Raw genomic sequence first — 22,882 nt, forward strand, 5'->3', positions numbered from 1 at the left:
GACGCATCAAATTTTCTCTATAGGTATTTGAAACAAAACTTATGGAAAACTTAGTGTATTTTTACGTATTTTACCAAATTCAAAATTTGAATGCTTATAAAAAAAATTGTGACTATGAATTTATTTTATTTTTCAACTGCTATTGTAACAATATGTTAAGAGCCTTGTATTAAATTTTCAAGATTTTCTTACCAAAAAATAAATTTTTATCGATATTAATTTAAAAAAAACTAATAATGATCGAAAATTCCATATACCTATGAATAGTTCAACTTAAGTCAAACATTTTTGAAAATTTTATGGTGGTTAGAATATACTTATATAAACATTCGGTGAAAATTGCATTTATTAATGGTCATTTGTTTTAAAGTAACATCAAAAATCAAAATCGATTTTGTCGAAAACTGATTGTGCGTAAAATTTGCCGTTTCTCGCTTAATTTTTAGTTTGTTTATCCCAATTATTTACAAAAATATTCAGAATACTTTTGACCACCAAAGTACCTAAAAAAGTAACTGGATTCACTTTCTGATCGAATAACGTACTGAAGTCAAAATCGAAGCATCTTTACTGCCCCAAAACGTGATGACAGACACAAAAAAAAATATATTCATGGTTTTTACGTATTTAGTCAAAGTTTGAATTTTAAATGCTTATAAAAAAAAATCGTGCGAATGTATTTTTAATATTTTTCAACTGCTATTGTTATAATGTGTTAGGAGCCTTGTATATAATTTTCAAATCTTTGATTTAAAAAGAAAAACTTTTATAAAGTTCTATCTAAGGTAATTTGAAAATAGCCGTAATTTTTACGTATTAAGTCGATATATGAACTTCAAATGCTAATAAAAAAATTTTTTGATGCCAATTTAAATAACTGGTAAAATTTTCAAGTATCTATGACTTATACTTTTTGATTAATAACAAATATTTAAAATCGTTTTAGGATAAATCGTTATCGTTACGCTATTTCATAAAAATTTAAAATTCAAAAGCACTTAAAATTTTTCTTATTATGATGCTTCGAGTTTTCTTTATAGTTACTTGAAGAAAAACTTATGGAAAATTTAATGTTGTATTTTTAATCCTTAGTTATAAACACAAACAATTTTATGATTTTTCAACTTCAAAATTACTTGCAAATTTTCGCGTTTTCGACAGATTTCAAAAAAATTTGAACTATATACGCTTATAAAAAAAAAAAATATGCCTATGTATTCTTATAATTTTTTAATCACTATAAGACTAACTTATAACAAACTCTGTATTAAATTTTCAAGTATTTTGATAGGGCCAAAAAATGTATATCCACACTTCGAAAAAAAAATTTCTGAAAAATTGAAAATTTCAGTTATCTATAAATATCTCAAAAAAAGTCAAAATATTTTGAAAATTAAATCGTGTAAAGAAAATGCCAATCTAAATAACTGGTAAAATTTTTAAGTATCTACAACTTATACTTTTTGAATGATAACAAATATTTAAAATCGTTTGAGGATAAATCATTATCGTTACGCTATTTCGTAAAAATTTAAAATTCAAACACACTTAAAATTTCTCCTATAATGATGCTTCGAGTTTTCTCTATAGCTACTTGAGGGAAAACGTGTGGAAAACATAGTTTTGTATTTTTTATCCTTAGTTATAAACACAACCTTTTTTCGATTTTTCAACTTCAAAATTGCTTGCAAATTTTCGTGTTTTCGACAGATTTCGTAAAAATTCGAACTATAAACGATTATAAAAAAAAATTGTGCTAATGTATTCTTATTATTTTTTAATCACTATAAGAATAACTTATTAGAAACTTTGTATTCAATTTTCAAGTTTTTTTATAGGGCCAAAAAAATTTTATCGACACTTCGAAAAAAAATTTTCAGAAAAATTTAAAATTTCAGTGGTCTATAAATAACTCTAAAATTAAACTGTATATAGATTACACTAACATTCACTTTTATATCGGAAACCACCTCCAAAGTTTGAAATTGAAGCATTATTTCGACTAGTTATGCTGTACAGACACACACAAAAAAAAAAACACACATCATTGTAAAATCAATACATTCATCACTTCGTTCAGAATCTAAAATGAATAGGTCAGAAAATATTGTTTAATATTTTATTGAAATTTCAGAGATGGTATTCGTCAGTGAAGATTTGCCAACTAAATATCATATTCGTTGTGAAGCCTGTGTGAAATGTATTAACAATGTTTCAAAGATGAAGTTTTATAGTAGATTCAGATATTAGGTAAGTGATTTTCTATTTTTCAGTAGGTTTATTTTTATTTTAATAATTTATTAATTGATCAGGGGATAGATTACTTGCAATTTTTAAATTATTCGTTTTGTAACCACTGGTATAACACTATTCAAGTTATCAATAAAATCATGATAAAAATTAGAAAATTGGTCAGGTATAATATTAAAATTTTTTTTTTTTAATAATTTCCTCAATGATATTTAAATATTTTCACCAATTATCAGGTACGATGACCTGTAGGTACTATAGGGACTGGGAGTGTGAGAGTGGGGGCAGAGAAGGATAAAGAGTTAGGGTGGAGAGAGAGAGAGAGAGAGAGAGAGATAGTGAGAGGTAAGGTTAGATTAGGTTAAGTTAGGTAAGGTAGGTACTATAGTGACTTGTAAAGAGAGGGCGAGAGAAGGATAGTGTGAGAGGGAGTGAGAGAGGTAGATAGGATGAAGGATAAGGAGATAAAGTGAATGAGAGGTTGCAAGTGTTAGAAAAACGGGTATAGGGGGAATGTAAGACGAATGAGTGTGAGAGAGATAGGTGAGGGGGATGGTGTGAAAGTGATAGGATGAGAGAGAGGTAGTGTCAATGGGAGATGATAAGGTTAGGTGGGGGAACAGAACAAAAAGTGAGAGAGAATTGTGAGAGGTTGTGAGAGACAGTGAGATATGTGAAGTGGAGGGCGGGATAGTGATAGGAAGAAAGAGGGGTAGTGGCAGAGAGAGAGAGGATTAGGTTAGGTGGGGGAAGGGGGATAGTTAGGTAGAATAGTTATGTTAACAATTCTGAATATGTAGGAAAGGATCTTAAATTGCAAAGGTCACTCGACCCTTTGAGTGATACTACCAGGTTAGGTAAGGTTTACAACCTTCGACTTATGGGATAGAATAAAAAGAGAAGGTTGGTTAGGCCGATTAAGAGGATGTCAGTGGAATTTTTTTTCTCCAACTCATGCGCAATATATCAAATATTTTGTTCATAATAATCTTAATAATTTCTAAAATTAGAGAAAAATGAATGGTTAGATTTTTATCTAGGGCATATCATAGGCTTATTATACTTTAATTATTAACTGAGTTATGAGTATTTTAAAGTATTCATAACTCACTTCAAATATACTTATAGCCTATAAGATGCTCTAGGTATTAATCATAAGTATCTTAAATTTTAAAAGAGGCCATTTCACTCTAATTTTAGAAATTATTATGATTATAGTGAACGTAATATTTGCTATGTTGTGCGTGGGTCAGAGAGAAAAAAAAGAAATGCACTGACATCCTCTTAGGTGTTATCAAGTCAAAAAAGCTCTTGATTGTTGATTGTTTACATTTTTATAAGTCTTGTAAAAAGTATGACTTTGTCATTACATATTTTGTTAAAATATCACATCAATCAAATGAATATTATGTTTACAATAACAAATTTTATTTTTATATACAAATTTACAATTTCATTAAACATATTATAGTTAATAGTCTTGTAATGTAATGTAATGTAATGTAATGCTCAAAAAAAAGTATTAGAGTTGAGGGTTGATAAGTAAAAAATTTAAATATTATAAATTATCATTCTTAAAATATTCATCTCAGGACTTCATTTTCAAAATAAAATATTTGAATACTTTTGTTTAATATTACTTTACAAGATTGTACTATGATTGTGATTAAAAAAATAAACTTGAAAGTAGGCATGATTGGAAGTAAAAGTTATAATTAATAACTGTAGAGGTAGGACTTTTATGTACTTATTAATAATTCATCAAATATATGCAGTTAAATAGGCCTTAAAAAAAATTACATTCTTTTATTACACTATAAAAATTACTTAATTAAATATTTTACGCATTTATCATATGTTTATATATATATATACCGTGTGTCCCACAAAACAGGGTAGGTACACATTATCACTCATTACTCTTTAATTATACCCTGTAATCAATCATAAATTCCTATATGACTTAAAGTTCTTTGTTTAGTATGGTGATGTTTCATTGAATGTTTTTGATTTTGGTTTTATCAAGGCATTTTGTTGTTGTGATTGAATTTTAAAATGTTGCGTATTCTTTAAATTTATTATCTTTAGTGTTTTTTTTTAAATTCATTTTCATGCTGTATATGCGAGATAAATTGAGTAAGATTTGTGAAGATGCCTTTTAATATTTGTATATGTTGTTATTGTTGTCTATATTTTTGATGAAGTTAGCATATAGCGTTTCCTGGCATAATTATTTATCGTAGAAATGTCTTCTATTGATAATGTAGTAGAATATCTAACGTCTTTTATGAAGTATCTACTTAATATGTATGAGATTGAATATTAGAATCTCTAATGTATTATTCTTATTTGATGTTTTGTTGTCTTTTGCTTGATTGTGGCAATAGTGTTCAATGACATTATTCATTTGGTAAATTATTGAAAATTAGAATTTTGTTTTTGTGGTGGTTTAGTATGATCGATGGCTCATCTGCCATTCCTTGTATAAGGATTTCCTGATTATGATCTGGAATTTGAATGGATAATCCATTAAATTTCTTGTAGCTTACATTTATTTATTTTTATAAATTAAAAATTGTAATTTTAATTTTATTGTTTTTGAACATTGTTTTGTAATTAGATTATTAGTATAATTTTTAGGTACCTATAGTCTTGTAGAAATCTGTAAATTATGAAATTTTAATTGGTTATTATTTTAAATTTGTATTTTTGTTGTATGGTTAACTTGTAATAATATGATTTTATTCTTCTAACATGAATGATGTTTTCAGATAGTTTTTTATCGAAGATTAATTTTACTTTATAATTTAATTCTGATATTTATTTATTAATTTTAAATTACTTTAAATTGGCCTCTGTATTTTTATACTAAATTAGGCGTTTTGCCTATTTGTAAAAATGGAAATTTTATTAATTCTTGGTCACCTGGATTAAAGCATACTATTCCGTGACCTTTGTCTAAATAATTTTTTCGTTTAGGTTAGGCTAGGTTAGGTTGTAAATGCAAAATTGATAATTGGAATTTGAGGGATTTATGTCGTACATTCGTACCTAATTAAGTGATTTGTAGTAAACTTTGTTGTTTGTTTTAGTTATTTGAGCGTTATTGTTATCTCTGGACATTAATTTTTTTGTCATTATTTTTTTTTCTTTTGTAGGTATTTAAATCAGAATTATTTGTTAAAAGTCAGCTATGAATTATATTCCGGATAATCTGCTATGGATTATGTTGTATTTATTATTAGTCATCGTTTGGACTATAATCTTAATTTTATTTGAATGTCAGCTATGTCAAACTATGTGTTTAATTCTTTTATAAAAAATGTATTAATCTTCTTTGGATTATATTTTATTTATTATTAGTCATCATTTGGACTATAATATAATTATAATACATTTTTATTTTATTTGAATCTAAACATCTCTGTGTTTAATTTTTTAAAAAAAATGTGTTAATCTTCTTTGGATTATATTTTATTTATTATCATTCAACGCATTGACTATAATTTTAATTTAATTTGATATTATATTAATATATTTATTTGATCTTTATTTATAATTAGTCATCATTTGGACTATAATATAGTTATAATATATTTTTATTTTATTTGAATCAAAACATCTCTGTGTGATTATTTATATTTTATTTATACTGCTTAGTTTTTTGGTTTGGTCTCCAGTATATTTGGTTTTTTATAGTGTACAATGTCATTATTTATTTTGTAAATTATTGAAAATTAAATATTTTTTTTTGTATTCCGACATACTAGATTGGTATGATCAGATGAGCCCTTCCTTGTATGAGAATTTCATGATATCCAAAAATGATATTTAAAATAGGCATTTCCATTTAAAAATAATGAAGAAATACATGACTTATAAGAATTTTAAGTCATATAGGATTTTATGATTGATTTGTCAAGTTTGATGCCTAACAAACAGAATTGAAAGACATTTACTGGTTAATGAGCAATAAAGTGTACCCTGTTATTTGAGACACATGATATATTGTATATATTAAAAAAAAAAAAAAAAATTAAAAAGCGAGTAAAAATTTCATTTTTCTATCGAAATTAATATAATTATATTTTGATCCATAAAAATATTTTACTAAGTGCTTGATTTTCGATAAACTATCAAAAGATGCCCTTAAAACATTTAGAATTTAATCACATAAGTTTTTAAATATGCTGTGTACTACTACTAACCTAGAAATAAGCATACAATAAAGCTTACAAAAAGAAAAAATATATAAAATGCATAAATAGTCTTTGCTCCAGAAAACATAAAATGTTTTACAATAAAAATTCGAAATAGTAATTTGTCCAGATAAAAGAAAAACAACTTTTGAAGGTGATTAACAGTTAAAAGAATTTCATTATGAAATTGAAAGCAACTTATATTACTAGTTTTTTTTAAATTAATCCAAATCTCTAATGCTGGAAAGAAGAAATAAGATCTGGTGATAGCTAATTTTTCTGAGAAATACAATCATTTTTAAAGTATAATTTTAGTTGAGTGTTGGAATCTATACTAGTGTTTATCGTATACTTTTTCGACTAGTCTAATGGAGTTTTTAAATTTAAGATTTTAGAACTTAAAAAAAAAATTTGTTGTTCACGTATGTATTGATTACCTAGGTATTCAATATTTTAAGTGACATACATGTTGTTGTTATTATTAGCTATAAAAAAAAAAAAATTCTTTAACTTGATGAAAAATAGACGTACAAGTACTAATTATCTCATATAATAGATATGGTATTGGTATGTTAAAAATTTAAATTTTGGACCTAAAGGACAACACATCGACTGTAGTCGCTAGCTCCCGGATGGGCAACCACCTGGGTTCTTAGTGACGAATACACATCTTATTTACATGTGTTTAAAACCAAACAGTAAAATCAGGTTATGCAGTTACAAAAAAATTGCCTCTGGCCTGGAATATGCAATGCACACTAGTTGTATACTGTATTTTGGGGTATGGTGTGGCGCGGTGGTTTGCCGTGGTCAAACATCGCCTGGCGTCACTAGCTCCTGGATGGGTTACCACCTGGGTTCTTAGTGACGAATCCTTACCCCACATACTCACGTGTTTCTAAACAAACACACGCAATATGGATATATAATTGCCGAAGGATTTGTTAAAAAAAAAAAAAAAAATGAATATTATGTAATAATAAAAATAATAAGAAACCAATTGTACATTGTTTAAGTCTATATGAGATATTATACTTCATACTATAACTTTTTAATAATAATAATTAACAATAAGTATGTAATTTGAGATATTTTAGATGATTAAATTTTCTTTGTCACAAAAAATGTACAGACACTGTGATGTAAAGATTACCAATCACACAGCAAAATGTTATGTTGAAATAATAAATAATAATAATTTACTGTAGAAAAGATTGTGTAAACAATTTTTTAGATCGTTTCATTTAACAAAATATTCAAAATCGTAACAATTCAATTTCTGGTGTCTAGGGTCGTTTTTATTAGGTACCATATAAAAATAAAAATTAAATTACCATTATAGTACCACCTACCACCCAACGTTTTTGGGCCCAGAAAAGCATGATAACTATAATTTTAGTGTGTTGGAAGGGCAAATAATTTAGATATTACACCATTATCGTAGTAATATTACAAAAGTTGTTTTGCTTTAATGAGGATGTCGCACTCTCATTCTCTTCAACAGGACTTTTGTAAGTCGTAGACAATACAAACTCATAAATCTTTAATAATTATTAGTTATTACTTGTACAATTTACATCCAATCATACTTGCGAGTTTAGATGACAATTTTTGATTATGACTTGATAGAGTGTGTTATGGATGTGTTAACAACAGTTCCCCTCACGTATGCTCATTTATGCATATTCATCGCGGCCAGACACTCGATGTCATATAAATATTTGCTTAAAGTTATATACATAAAAAAAAAAATGGGTATGGCTCTATCCATAGGAAATATATTATCTAAGAAGTAGTTTCTTCCTCCGAAGTCCTAAAAATCTAGTAGGGAGAAAAATATTTCAAGAGGCTCAACATCTTAATAATAAGAGCTATTTCTAAGAGGTTAACAATCAATAGAACAACTTGATAATTAAACACCTATATCGGAAATCAACTAAGGATCTTTTTATTCAAAGTGTCCTAGTTAACCATTTGTTTGTCACGCGTTACCCAAATAGCATTTATTTTTCTACGATCATTTAGATTGATACTTATTAAACCCAGTGTCGTAGTCAGCCTTCCCGAGGGGTATTGGGTGTATAGTACTGTATACACTTATTCCCTCCTCAAATCCTAACCCTGGCTACGGCACTGCCTTCCCCGCGGACATGCAGATGGTTAATTAAGTCATTAGGAGGTTTGTTTAGGTTAGGTACCTATACACAATGGTAAGTGTAGCTCAAGTGATGATAGATGACTATCATCACTGGTCGTGACCTTTGCATAGATCTTTTCTTACTAACTAACAAGGTATTCGAAATTGTCAACGTAACAATGAAAAATATTTAAAAATCAACAAGGAAAATATTAATAATACATTTATAATAAATATAATATTATACTTATATATTAGTGTATTAAACATACTTTTTTTTTTTAGCTTTTATAATGAATACTTAATACTTAAAATATTATATATACCTGATTAATATTGACATAATTTGGATCAAGGTTTTAAAGCCATACGAGTATTAGTGTTATACCAGTATTTCATATGAAGTAATGTCAATCACAATAAATAATGCGTCCTCTGATCATAATTAGTTCAATAAACAATAAAAAATCTAGTTTATTTTTGTGTTCACAAATTTCAAACTTTTTTAACCATGTGCAACTAAAAATCATAATTTTATCATGATCTTATTATCATTCAGTTTTCATAAGAATATATAGTGAAGTCTTCATTGTGTATTCCAAGACTATAATTTTTTCTAAATTTCTTTTTTTGATCCTTAAAAATCATTTGCCTGCGGGCTCCAATACCCACTTTCCATTTTTATTTTTAAAATATAGCTTTAATTTATTTTTCTGTAGACAACTTTTAAACTTTATAAGCCACTTGCCATTAAAAAACATAATTTTATAATGATTTAATTATCCTTCTTTGGTTTTTCTTCAGAATACATAGTGCAGTCTTCATAGTGTATACTAAAACTATAATTTTTTCCAAATTTCTTTTTTGATCCTTAAAAATCATTTGCCTGCGGGCGCCAATACCCTCTTTCCAATTTTATTTTCAAAATATAGCACTTGTTTATTTTTGTGGTCACGATGTTCTTATATTTTTAACCATTTACAACTAAAAAACATAATTTTATCATGATTTAATAATTATCCTTTATTTATTTTTCTTGAGGATACAAAAATCAGTCTTCATAGTATATTCTAAAACTATAAATTTTTCCAAATTTCTTTTTTGATTCTTAAAAATCATTTGCTTTCGTGCGCCATACCCCCTTTCCATTTTTATTCCAAAGTATAGCTTTTTTTTATTTTTGTGGTAACGATGTTCTAATATTTTTGAACATGTACAACTAAAAACATTATTTTATCATGATTTAATTATCCTTCTTTGGTTTTTCTTGAGAATACATAGTAAAGTCTTAATTGTGTATTCCAAGACTATAATTTATTCTAAATTTCTTTTTTTGATCCTTAAAAATCATTTGCCTGCGGGCTGCAATACCCCCTTTCCTTTTTTATTTTTAAAATATATCTCTAGTATATATTTGTGGTCACAATTTTTAAACTTTATTTGTTACTTGCCACTAAAAAACATAATTCTATCATGATTTAATTATCCTTCTTTGGTTTTTCTTGAGAATACATAGTGCAGTCTTCATAGTGTATACTAAAACTGTAATTTTTTCCAAATTTCTTTTTTGATCCATAAAACTCATTTGCCTGCGGGCGCCAATACCCTCATTCCATTTTTATTCCAAAATATAGCTTTATTTTATTTTTGTGGTCACGATGTTCTAATATTTTGAACCATGTACATCTAATAAACTTTATTTTATTATGATTTAATTATCCTTCTTTTATTTTTCTTGAGTATAAATAGTGCAGTCTTCATTGTGTATTCCAAGACTATAATTTTTTCCAAATTTCTTTTTTAGTCCTTAAAAATTATTTGATTGCGGGCGCCAATACCCCCTTTCCCATTTTTATTCAAATATATAGCTCTAGTTTATTTTTGTGGTCACAGTTTTTAAACTTTATTTGACACTTGCCACTAAAAAACATAATTTTATCATGATTTAATTATCCTTCTTTGGTTTTTCTTGAGAATACATAGTGCAGTCTTCATAGTGTATACTAAAACTATAATTTTTTGCCAAATTTCTTTTTTGATCCTTAAAACTCATTTGCCTGCGGACGCCAATACCCTCATTCCATTTTTATTCCAAAATATAGCTTTTTTTTATATTTGTGGTCACGATGTTCTAATATTTTTAAACATGTACAACTAAAAAACTTTAGTTTATCATGATTTTTATCCTTCCTTGGTTTTTCTTGAGAATACATATAATATTCTTAATTGTGTATTCCACGAATGTAATTTTTTCTAAATTTCATATTTGATCCTTAAAACTCATTTGCCTGCGGGCGCCAATACCCTCTTTCCAATTTTATTTTCAAAATATAGCTTTATTTTATTTTTGTGTTCACGATGTTCTAATATGATTTAATTATCCTTCTTTGGTTTATTATGAGAATACATAGTTCAGTCTTCATTGTGTATTCCAAGACTATAATTTATTCCAAATTCCTTTTTTGGTCCTTAAAAATCATTTGCCTGCGGGCGCCAATACCCCCTTTCCATTTTTATTCCAAAATATAGCTTTATTTTATTTTTGTGGTCACGATGTTCTAATATGATTTAATTATCCTTCTTTGGTTTAGTTTGAGAATACATAGTTCAGTCTTCATTGTGAATTCCAAGACTATAATTTTTCCAAATTTTTTTTTGGTCCTTAAAAATCATTTGCCTGCGGGCGCCAATACCCCCTTTCCATTTTTATTCCAAAATATAGCCTTATTTTATTTTTGATTAGACAACAATTAAACTTTGTAAGCCAATTGCCACTTAAATACTTTATTTTATCTGGAATTAATTATCCTTTTTTGGTTTTTCTTGAGGATACAATAATCAGTCTTCATAGTATATTCTAAAACTATAAATTTTTCCAAATTTCTTTTTTGATCCTTAAAACTCATTTGCCTGCGGGTGCCAATACCCTCATTCCATTTTTATTCCAAAATATAGCTTTTTTTTATTTATGTGGTCACGATGCTCTAATATTTTTGAACATGTACAACTAAAAACTTTATTTTATCATGATTTAATTATCCTTCTTTTATTTTTCTTGAGAATACGTATTGCAGTCTTCATAGTGTATTCTTAAACTATAACTTTTTCCGAATTTCTTTTTTGGTCCTTAAAACTCATTTGCCTGCGGGCGCCAATACCCTCTTTCCATTTTTATTCCAAAATATAGCTTTATTTTATTTTTGTGGTCACGATGTTCTAATATTTTGAACCATGTACATCTAATAAACTTTATTTTATTATGATTTAATTATCCTTCTTTTATTTTTCTTGAGAATACGTATTGCAGTCTTCATAGTGTATTCTTAAACTATAATTTTTTCTAAATTTCTTTTTTGGTCCTTAAAAATCATTTGCCTGCGGGCGCCAATACCCCCTTTCCTTTTTTATTTTTAAAATATATCTCTAGTATATATTTGTGGTCACAATTTTTAAACTTTATTTGTTACTTGCCACTAAAAAACATAATTCTATCATGATTTAATTATCCTTCTTTGGTTTTTCTTGAGAATACATAGTGCAGTCTTCATAGTGTATACTAAAACTATAATTTTTTCCAAATTTCTTTTTTGATCCATAAAACTCATTTGCCTGCGGGCGCCAATACCTTAATTCCATTTTTATTCCAAAATATAGCTTTATTTTATTTTTGTGGTCACGATGTTCTAATATTTTGAACCATGTACATCTAATAAACTTTATTTTATTATGATTTAATTATCCTTCTTTTATTTTTCTTGAGAATAAATAGTGCAGTCTTCATTGTGTATTCCAAGACTATAATTTTTTCCAAATTTCTTTTTTAGTCCTTAAAAATTATTTGCTTGCGGGCGCCAATACCCCCTTTCCCATTTTTATTCAAATATATAGCTCTAGTTTATTTTTGTGGTCACGGTTTTTAAACTTTATTTGACACTTGCCACTAAAAAACATAATTTTATCATGATTTAATTATCCTTCTTTGGTTTTTCTTGAGAATACATAGTGCAGTCTTCATAGTGTATACTAAAACTATAATTTTTTGTCAAATTTCTTTTTTGATCCTTAAAACTCATTTGCCTGCGGACGCCAATACCCTCATTCCATTTTTATTCCAAAATATAGCTTTTTTTTTTATTTGTGGACACGATGTTCTAATATTTTTAAACATGTACAACTAAAAAACTTTAGTTTATCATGATTTTTATCCTTCCTTGGTTTTTCTTGAGAATACATATAATATTCTTAATTGTGTATTCCACGAATGTAAATTTTTCTAAATTTCATATTTGATCCTTAAAACTCATTTGCCTGCGGGCGCCAATACCCTCTTTCCAATTTTATTTTCAAAATATAGCTTTATTTTATTTTTGTGTTCACGATGTTCTAATATGATTTAATTATCCTTCTTTGGTTTAGTTTGAGAATACATAGTTCAGTCTTCATTGTGAATTCCAAGACTATAATTTTTCCAAATTTTTTTTTGGTCCTTAAAAATCATTTGCCTGCGGGCGCCAATACCCCCTTTCCATTTTTATTCCAAAATATAGCCTTATTTTATTTTTGATTAGACAACAATTAAACTTTGTAAGCCAATTGCCACTTAAATACTTTATTTTATCTGGAATTAATTATCCTTTTTTGGTTTTTCTTGAGGATACAATAATCAGTCTTCATAGTATATTCTAAAACTATAAATTTTTCCAAATTTCTTTTTTGATCCTTAAAACTCATTTGCCTGCGGGTGCCAATACCCTCATTCCATTTTTATTCCAAAATATAGCTTTTTTTTATTTATGTGGTCACGATGCTCTAATATTTTTGAACATGTACAACTAAAAACTTTATTTTATCATGATTTAATTATCCTTCTTTTATTTTTCTTGAGAATACGTATTGCAGTCTTCATAGTGTATTCTTAAACTATAATTTTTTCTAAATTTCTTTTTTGGTCCTTAAAAATCATTTGCCTGCGGGCGCCAATACCCCCTTTCCTTTTTTATTTTTAAAATATATCTCTAGTATATATTTGTGGTCACAATTTTTAAACTTTATTTGTTACTTGCCACTAAAAAACATAATTCTATCATGATTTAATTATCCTTCTTTGGTTTTTCTTGAGAATACATAGTGCAGTCTTCATAGTGTATACTAAAACTATAATTTTTTCCAAATTTCTTTTTTGATCCATAAAACTCATTTGCCTGCGGGCGCCAATACCCTCATTCCATTTTTATTCCAAAATATAGCTTTATTTTATTTTTGTGGTCACGATGTTCTAATATTTTGAACCATGTACATCTAATAAACTTTATTTTATTATGATTTAATTATCCTTCTTTTATTTTTCTTGAGAATAAATAGTGCAGTCTTCATTGTGTATTCCAAGACTATAATTTTTTCCAAATTTCTTTTTTAGTCCTTAAAAATTATTTGCTTGCGGGTGCCAATACCTCCTTTCCCATTTTTATTCAAATATATAGCTCTAGTTTATTTTTGTGGTCACAGTTTTTAAACTTTATTTGACACTTGCCACTAAAAAACATAATTTTATCATGATTTAATTATCCTTCTTTGGTTTTTCTTGAGAATACATAGTGCAGTCTTCATAGTGTATACTAAAACTATAATATTTTGCCAAATTTCTTTTTTGATCCTTAAAACTCATTTGCCTGCGGGCGCCAATACCCTCTTTCCAATTTTATTTTCAAAATATAGCTTTATTTTATTTTTGTGTTCACGATGTTCTAATATGATTTAATTATCCTTCTTTGGTTTATTTTGAGAATACATAGTTCAGTCTTCATTGTGTATTCCAAGACTATAATTTATTCCAAATTCCTTTTTTGGTCCTTAAAAATCATTTGCCTGCGGGCGCCAATACCCCCTTTCCATTTTTATTCCAAAATATAGCTTTATTTTATTTTTGTGGTCACGATGTTCTAATATTTTGAACCATGTACATCTAATAAACTTTATTTTATTATGATTTAATTATCCTTCTTTTATTTTTCTTGAGTATAAATAGTGCAGTCTTCATTGTGTATTCCAAGACTATAATTTTTTCCAAATTTCTTTTTTAGTCCTTAAAAATTATTTGCTTGCGGGCGCCAATACCCCCTTTCCCATTTTTATTCAAATATATAGCTCTAGTTTATTTTTGTGGTCACAGTTTTTAAACTTTATTTGACACTTGCCACTAAAAAACATAATTTTATCATGATTTAATTATCCTTCTTTGGTTTTTCTTGAGAATACATAGTGCAGTCTTCATAGTGTATACTAAAACTATAATTTTTTGCCAAATTTCTTTTTTGATCCTTAAAACTCATTTGCCTGCGGACGCCAATACCCTCATTCCATTTTTATTCCAAAATATAGCTTTTTTTTATATTTGTGGTCACGATGTTCTAATATTTTTAAACATGTACAACTAAAAAACTTTAGTTTATCATGATTTTTATCCTTCCTTGGTTTTTCTTGAGAATACATATAATATTCTTAATTGTGTATTCCACGAATGTAATTTTTTCTAAATTTCATATTTGATCCTTAAAACTCATTTGCCTGCGGGCGCCAATACCCTCTTTCCAATTTTATTTTCAAAATATAGCTTTATTTTATTTTTGTGTTCACGATGTTCTAATATGATTTAATTATCCTTCTTTGGTTTATTATGAGAATACATAGTTCAGTCTTCATTGTGTATTCCAAGACTATAATTTATTCCAAATTCCTTTTTTGGTCCTTAAAAATCATTTGCCTGCGGGCGCCAATACCCCCTTTCCATTTTTATTCCAAAATATAGCTTTATTTTATTTTTGTGGTCACGATGTTCTAATATGATTTAATTATCCTTCTTTGGTTTAGTTTGAGAATACATAGTTCAGTCTTCATTGTGAATTCCAAGACTATAATTTTTCCAAATTTTTTTTTGGTCCTTAAAAATCATTTGCCTGCGGGCGCCAATACCCCCTTTCCATTTTTATTCCAAAATATAGCCTTATTTTATTTTTGATTAGACAACAATTAAACTTTGTAAGCCAATTGCCACTTAAATACTTTATTTTATCTGGAATTAATTATCCTTTTTTGGTTTTTCTTGAGGATACAATAATCAGTCTTCATAGTATATTCTAAAACTATAAATTTTTCCAAATTTCTTTTTTGATCCTTAAAACTCATTTGCCTGCGGGTGCCAATACCCTCATTCCATTTTTATTCCAAAATATAGCTTTTTTTTATTTATGTGGTCACGATGCTCTAATATTTTTGAACATGTACAACTAAAAACTTTATTTTATCATGATTTAATTATCCTTCTTTTATTTTTCTTGAGAATACGTATTGCAGTCTTCATAGTGCATTCTTAAACTATAACTTTTTCCGAATTTCTTTTTTGGTCCTTAAAACTCATTTGCCTGCGGGCGCCAATACCCTCTTTCCATTTTTATTCCAAAATATAGCTTTATTTTATTTTTGTGGTCACGATGTTCTAATATTTTGAACCATGTACATCTAATAAACTTTATTTTATTATGATTTAATTATCCTTCTTTTATTTTTCTTGAGAATACGTATTGCAGTCTTCATAGTGTATTCTTAAACTATAATTTTTTCTAAATTTCTTTTTTGGTCCTTAAAAATCATTTGCCTGCGGGCGCCAATACCCCCTTTCCTTTTTTATTTTTAAAATATATCTCTAGTATATATTTGTGGTCACAATTTTTAAACTTTATTTGTTACTTGCCACTAAAAAACATAATTCTATCATGATTTAATTTTCCTTCTTTGGTTTTTCTTGAGAATACATAGTGCAGTCTTCATAGTGTATACTAAAACTATAATTTTTTCCAAATTTCTTTTTTGATCCATAAACCTCATTTGCCTGCGGGCGCCAATACCTTAATTCCATTTTTATTCCAAAATATAGCTTTATTTTATTTTTGTGGTCACGATGTTCTAATATTTTGAACCATGTACATCTAATAAACTTTATTTTATTATGATTTAATTATCCTTCTTTTATTTTTCTTGAGAATAAATAGTGCAGTCTTCATTGTGTATTCCAAGACTATAATTTTTTCCAAATTTCTTTTTTAGTCCTTAAAAATTATTTGCTTGCGGGCGCCAATACCCCCTTTCCCATTTTTATTCAAATATATAGCTCTAGTTTATTTTTGTGGTCACGGTTTTTAAACTTTATTTGACACTTGCCACTAAAAAACATAATTTTATCATGATTTAATTATCCTTCTTTGGTTTTTCTTGAGAATACATAGTGCAGTCTTCATAGTGTATACTAAAACTATAATTTTTTGTCAAATTTCTTTTTTGATCCTTAAAACTCATTTGCCTGCGGACGCCAATACCCTCATTCCATTTTTATTCCAAAATATAGCTTTTTTTTATATTTGTGGTCACGATGTTCTAATATTTTTAAACATGTACAACTAAAAAACTTTAGTTTATCATGATTTTTATCCTTCCTTGGTTTTTCTTGAGAATACATATAATATTCTTAATTGTGTATTCCACGAATGTAAATTTTTCTAAATTTCATATTTGATCCTTAAAACTCATTTGCCTGCGGGCGCCAATACCCTCTTTCCAATTTTATTTTCAAAATATAGCTTTATTTTATTTTTGTGTTCACGATGTTCTAATATGATTTAATTATCCTTCTTTGGTTTAGTTTGAGAATACATAGTTCAGTCTTCATTGTGAATTCCAAGACTATAATTTTTCCAAATTTTTTTTTGGTCCTTAAAAATCATTTGCCTGCGGGCGCCAATACCCCCTTTCCATTTTTATTCCAAAATATAGCCTTATTTTATTTTTGATTAGACAACAATTAAACTTTGTAAGCCAATTGCCACTTAAATACTTTATTTTATCTGGAATTAATTATCCTTTTTTGGTTTTTCTTGAGGATACAATAATCAGTCTTCATAGTATATTCTAAAACTATAAATTTTTCCAAATTTCTTTTTTGATCCTTAAAACTCATTTGCCTGCGGGTGCCAATACCCTCATTCCATTTTTATTCCAAAATATAGCTTTTTTTTATTTATGTGGTCACGATGCTCTAATATTTTTGAACATGTACAACTAAAAACTTTATTTTATCATGATTTAATTATCCTTCTTTTATTTTTCTTGAGAATACGTATTGCAGTCTTCATAGTGTATTCTTAAACTATAATTTTTTCCGAATTTCTTTTTTGGTCCTTAAAACTCATTTGCCTGCGGGCGCCAATACCCTCTTTCCATTTTTATTCCAAAATATAGCTTTATTTTATTTTTGTGGTCACGATGTTCTAATATTTTGAACCATGTACATCTAATAAACTTTATTTTATTATGATTTAATTATCCTTCTTTTATTTTTCTTGAGAATACGTATTGCAGTCTTCATAGTGTATTCTTAAACTATAATTTTTTCTAAATTTCTTTTTTGGTCCTTAAAAATCATTTGCCTGCGGGCGCCAATACCCCCTTTCCTTTTTTATTTTTAAAATATATCTCTAGTATATATTTGTGGTCACAATTTTTAAACTTTATTTGTTACTTGCCACTAAAAAACATAATTCTATCATGATTTAATTATCCTTCTTTGGTTTTTCTTGAGAATACATAGTGCAGTCTTCATAGTGTATACTAAAACTATAATTTTTTCCAAATTTCTTTTTTGATCCATAAAACTCATTTGCCTGCGGGCGCCAATACCCTCATTCCATTTTTATTCCAAAATATAGCTTTATTTTATTTTTGTGGTCACGATGTTCTAATATTTTGAACCATGTACATCTAATAAACTTTATTTTATTATGATTTAATTATCCTTCTTTTATTTTTCTTGAGAATAAATAGTGCAGTCTTCATTGTGTATTCCAAGACTATAATTTTTTCCAAATTTCTTTTTTAGTCCTTAAAAATTATTTGCTTGCGGGTGCCAATACCTCCTTTCCCATTTTTATTCAAATATATAGCTCTAGTTTATTTTTGTGGTCACAGTTTTTAAACTTTATTTGACACTTGCCACTAAAAAACATAATTTTATCATGATTTAATTATCCTTCTTTGGTTTTTCTTGAGAATACATAGTGCAGTCTTCATAGTGTATACTAAAACTATAATATTTTGCCAAATTTCTTTTTTGATCCTTAAAACTCATTTGCCTGCGGGCGCCAATACCCTCTTTCCAATTTTATTTTCAAAATATAGCTTTATTTTATTTTTGTGGTCACGATGTTCTAATATTTTGAACCATGTACATCTAATAAACTTTATTTTATTATGATTTAATTATCCTTCTTTTATTTTTCTTGAGAATACGTATTGCAGTCTTCATAGTGTATTCTTAAACTATAATTTTTTCTAAATTTCTTTTTTGGTCCTTAAAAATCATTTGCCTGCGGGTGCCAATACCTCCTTTCCCATTTTTATTCAAATATATAGCTCTAGTTTATTTTTGTGGTCACAGTTTTTAAACTTTATTTGACACTTGCCACTAAAAAACATAATTTTATCATGATTTAATTATCCTTCTTTGGTTTTTCTTGAGAATACATAGTGCAGTCTTCATAGTGTATACTAAAACTATAATATTTTGCCAAATTTCTTTTTTGATCCTTAAAACTCATTTGCCTGCGGGCGCCAATACCCTCTTTCCAATTTTATTTTCAAAATATAGCTTTATTTTATTTTTGTGTTCACGATGTTCTAATATGATTTAATTATCCTTCTTTGGTTTATTTTGAGAATACATAGTTCAGTCTTCATTGTGTATTCCAAGACTATAATTTATTCCAAATTCCTTTTTTGGTCCTTAAAAATCATTTGCCTGCGGGCGCCAATACCCCCTTTCCATTTTTATTCCAAAATATAGCTTTATTTTATTTTTGTGGTCACGATGTTCTAATATGATTTAATTATCCTTCTTTGGTTTAGTTTGAGAATACATAGTTCAGTCTTCATTGTGAATTCCAAGACTATAATTTTTCCAAATTTTTTTTTGGTCCTTAAAAATCATTTGCCTGCGGGCGCCAATACCCCCTTTCCATTTTTATTCCAAAATATAGCCTTATTTTATTATTGATTAGACAACAATTAAACTTTGTAAGCCAATTGCCACTTAAATACTTTATTTTATCTGGAATTAATTATCCTTTTTTGGTTTTTCTTGAGGATACAATAATCAGTCTTCATAGTATATTCTAAAACTATAAATTTTTCCAAATTTCTTTTTTGATCCTTAAAACTCATTTGCCTGCGGGTGCCAATACCCTCATTCCATTTTTATTCCAAAATATAGCTTTTTTTTATTTATGTGGTCACGATGCTCTAATATTTTTGAACATGTACAACTAAAAACTTTATTTTATCATGATTTAATTATCCTTCTTTTATTTTTCTTGAGAATACGTATTGCAGTCTTCATAGTGTATTCTTAAACTATAATTTTTTCCGAATTTCTTTTTTGGTCCTTAAAACTCATTTGCCTGCGGGCGCCAATACCCTCTTTCCATTTTTATTCCAAAATATAGCTTTATTTTATTTTTGTGGTCACGATGTTCTAATATTTTGAACCATGTACATCTAATAAACTTTATTTTATTATGATTTAATTATCCTTCTTTTATTTTTCTTGAGAATACGTATTGCAGTCTTCATAGTGTATTCTTAAACCATAATTTTTTCTAAATTTCTTTTTTGGTCCTTAAAAATCATTTGCCTGCGGGCGCCAATACCCTCTTTCCATTTTTATTCCAAAATATAGCTTTATTTTATTTTTGTGGTCACGATGTTCTAATATTTTGAACCATGTACATCTAATAAACTTTATTTTATTATGATTTAATTATCCTTCTTTTATTTTTCTTGAGAATAAATAGTGCAGTCTTCATTGTGTATTCCAAGACTATAATTTTTTCCAAATTTCTTTTTTAGTCCTTAAAAATTATTTGCCTGCGGGCGCCAATACCCCCTTTCCCATTTTTATTCAAATATATAGCTCTAGTTTATTTTTGTGGTCACAGTTTTTAAACTTTATTTGACACTTGCCACTAAAAAACATAATTTTATCATGATTTAATTATCCTTCTTTGGTTTTTCTTGAGAATACATAGTGCAGTCTTCATAGTGTATACTAAAACTATAATTTTTTGCCAAATTTCTTTTTTGATCCTTAAAACTCATTTGCCTGCGGACGCCAATACCCTAATTCCATTTTTATTCCAAAATATAGCTTTTTTTTATATTTGTGGTCACGATGTTCTAATATTTTTAAACATGTACAACTAAAAAACTTTAGTTTATCATGATTTTTATCCTTCCTTGGTTTTTCTTGAGAATACATATAATATTCTTAATTGTGTATTCCACGAATGTAATTTTTTCTAAATTTCATATTTGATCCTTAAAACTCATTTGCCTGCGGGCGCCAATACCCTCTTTCCAATTTTATTTTCAAAATATAGCTTTATTTTATTTTTGATTAGACAACAATTAAACTTTGTAAGCCAATTGCCACTTAAATACTTTATTTTATCTGGAATTAATTATCCTTTTTTGGTTTTTCTTGAGGATACAATAATCAGTCTTCATAGTATATTCTAAAACTATAAATTTTTCCAAATTTCTTTTTTGATCCTTAAAACTCATTTGCCTGCGGGTGCCAATACCCTCATTCCATTTTTATTCCAAAATATAGCTTTTTTTTATTTTTGTGGTAACGATGTTCTAATATTTTTGAACATGTACAACTAAAAACATTATTTTATCATGATTTAATTATCCTTCTTTTATTTTTCTTGAGAATACGTATTGCAGTCTTCATAGTGTATTCTTAAACTATAATTTTTTCCGAATTTCTTTTTTGGTCCTTAAAACTCATTTGCCTGCGGGCGCCAATACCCTCTTTCCATTTTTATTCCAAAATATAGCTTTATTTTATTTTTGTGGTCACGATGTTCTAATATTTTGAACCATGTACATCTAATAAACTTTATTTTATTATGATTTAATTATCCTTCTTTTATTTTTCTTGAGAATACGTATTGCAGTCTTCATAGTGTATTCTTAAACCATAATTTTTTCTAAATTTCTTTTTTGGTCCTTAAAAATCATTTGCCTGCGGGCGCCAATACCCCCTTTCCTTTTTTATTTTTAAAATATATCTCTAGTATATATTTGTGGTCACAATTTTTAAACTTTATTTGTTACTTGCCACTAAAAAACATAATTCTATCATGATTTAATTATCCTTCTTTGGTTTTTCTTGAGAATACATAGTGCAGTCTTCATAGTGTATACTAAAACTATAATTTTTTCCAAATTTCTTTTTTGATCCATAAAACTCATTTGCCTGCGGGCGCCAATACCCCCTTTCCATTTTTATTCCAAAATATAGCCTTATTTTATTATTGATTAGACAACAATTAAACTTTGTAAGCCAATTGCCACTTAAATACTTTATTTTATCTGGAATTAATTATCCTTTTTTGGTTTTTCTTGAGGATACAATAATCAGTCTTCATAGTATATTCTAAAACTATAAATTTTTCCAAATTTCTTTTTTGATCCTTAAAACTCATTTGCCTGCGGGTGCCAATACCCTCATTCCATTTTTATTCCAAAATATAGCTTTTTTTTATTTATGTGGTCACGATGCTCTAATATTTTTGAACATGTACAACTAAAAACTTTATTTTATCATGATTTAATTATCCTTCTTTTATTTTTCTTGAGAATACGTATTGCAGTCTTCATAGTGTATTCTTAAACTATAATTTTTTCCGAATTTCTTTTTTGGTCCTTAAAACTCATTTGCCTGCGGGCGCCAATACCCTCTTTCCATTTTTATTCCAAAATATAGCTTTATTTTATTTTTGTGGTCACGATGTTCTAATATTTTGAACCATGTACATCTAATAAACTTTATTTTATTATGATTTAATTATCCTTCTTTTATTTTTCTTGAGAATACGTATTGCAGTCTTCATAGTGTATTCTTAAACCATAATTTTTTCTAAATTTCTTTTTTGGTCCTTAAAAATCATTTGCCTGCGGGCGCCAATACCCTCTTTCCATTTTTATTCCAAAATATAGCTTTATTTTATTTTTGTGGTCACGATGTTCTAATATTTTGAACCATGTACATCTAATAAACTTTATTTTATTATGATTTAATTATCCTTCTTTTATTTTTCTTGAGAATAAATAGTGCAGTCTTCATTGTGTATTCCAAGACTATAATTTTTTCCAAATTTCTTTTTTAGTCCTTAAAAATTATTTG

General features: G+C 27.3%; 1 long non-coding RNA gene across 1 annotated transcript in view; it reads left to right on the top strand.

Annotated features, from left to right (window-relative positions):
- LOC149055984 (uncharacterized) overlaps nt 1-22,882 on the top strand; it is a 70,697-nt gene that overhangs the window by 15,407 nt on the left and 32,408 nt on the right. The window contains exon 5 of the long non-coding RNA XR_016191403.1: nt 2,135-2,250. This is a non-coding gene — a long non-coding RNA (uncharacterized LOC149055984). The remainder of the gene's footprint in view (nt 1-2,134; nt 2,251-22,882) is intronic.

The sequence above is a fragment of the Diuraphis noxia genome, unplaced genomic scaffold (assembly GCF_037042655.1).
Source record: "Diuraphis noxia isolate RWA-SAM2 unplaced genomic scaffold, SU_Dnox_SAM2 contig0004, whole genome shotgun sequence".
Taxonomy (NCBI): domain Eukaryota; kingdom Metazoa; phylum Arthropoda; class Insecta; order Hemiptera; family Aphididae; genus Diuraphis; species Diuraphis noxia.